We start from the raw sequence: 1,399 nt of genomic DNA on the forward strand, positions 1-1,399 counted from the left end.
TGCCTGTTATATGTTTAAGTTTATCACAGAGATGTAGAAAACCTGCATATAGGATGAGATCTTATATCTTGAAAAAGAATATGAATCTATTTATGTTAACCTACTATTAGAATAGAAGGGATGAAATTTAGAACAGATTAATAAAATTAGTAGAATGAAAAGTTGATGAAATTAACACCCTAGGTCTTTTTAATAGTAATTTTCATCTCTTAATTAGTTATTTTTATTCATAGTTATTTACAATTTTAAAATTAAATTAATTTATCCAAACTTTGTTTGCCAAATAGAAATTAAAAGAACAATTTTTGGTAATTGGAAAATAGTCTTCGTCGAAATGATACTCTATTTATCATCTATATTACTGAATCGATTGCATGCACTTGCGTATATATATTTTCGTGATCAAGTTTTTGGCGCTATTTCCGAGGACTAAATTTCCAATATCAAAGTTAATTGTTGTTTGTTCTAATTTGTTTTTTTTTCCTTTTATTATTGTTTTACACTTATTTGGATCGAGGCTGTTGTTTGTTTCAGGAATTATTGGTATATGGGGGGAAGTAGACAAAATGCACTCATATAGATCTTGAAATTGAGAGAATGTGCAGAGAAAATCGCAAGATAAAGAAACGGTTGGATTTCACCATGGCTGAGAACGCAAATAATGTTGTCAACAACAATGCAAATATGGATAATGTAGCTGAAGCCAATCTTCCATTGAGAAGCTATGTACTCCCTACTATTACAGGGATACATTGAAGCATTCGTCCTCCTACTCTTGAGGCAAATAATTTTGAAATAAAACCCTCAATTATTCAGATGGTACATAATTGTGTACAATTTGGGGGGTTACCAAATGAGGATCCAAATCTCCATATCACAAACTTTTTAGAGCTATGTGCAACTTTCACTATGAATGGGGTGAGTAATGACGCTGTAAGATTAAGATTATTCCCATTTTCACTAAGGGACAGAGCTAAGAGGTTGTTGAATTCATTACAAGCCAACCCTATAGTTACGTGGGAAGATTTGGCTCAGAAATTCCTTGGTAAATATTTTCATCCTGCCAAGTCAGCCAGAATAAGAGGAGAGATTAACAACTTCCATTAGCTTGATGGGCAATCTTTATATGTTGCATGGGAACGATTTAAAGAGTTGCAAAGGAAATGTCCACGTCATGGAATAGAAAAGTGGCTGCTGGTTCATACATTTTACAATGGTTTGGGGGGAAATACAAGGACAATTATAGATGCAGCGTCGGGAGGAGAGTTTATGAGAAAAAGCTCTAATGAAGCATATGAATTATTGGAAGAGATGGCCATGAATAACTATAATTTGCCTACTGAGCGTGAGAATAAGAAAGTAGAAGGAGTCTTAGAAGTTGATCCAATTGTGTTATTGA

General features: G+C 33.2%; 1 non-coding gene across 1 annotated transcript; it reads right to left on the reverse strand.

Moving 5' to 3' along the window:
• Positions 1–1,074: 1,074 nt before the first annotated feature.
• Positions 1,075–1,181, reverse strand: LOC133807473 (small nucleolar RNA R71). The gene has a single exon (XR_009879385.1). It is a non-coding gene; the product is annotated as a small nucleolar RNA R71 (small nucleolar RNA).
• Between the last annotated feature and the right edge of the window lie 218 nt (positions 1,182–1,399).

The sequence above is a fragment of the Humulus lupulus genome, chromosome X (assembly GCF_963169125.1).
Source record: "Humulus lupulus chromosome X, drHumLupu1.1, whole genome shotgun sequence".
Taxonomy (NCBI): Eukaryota; Viridiplantae; Streptophyta; class Magnoliopsida; order Rosales; family Cannabaceae; genus Humulus; species Humulus lupulus.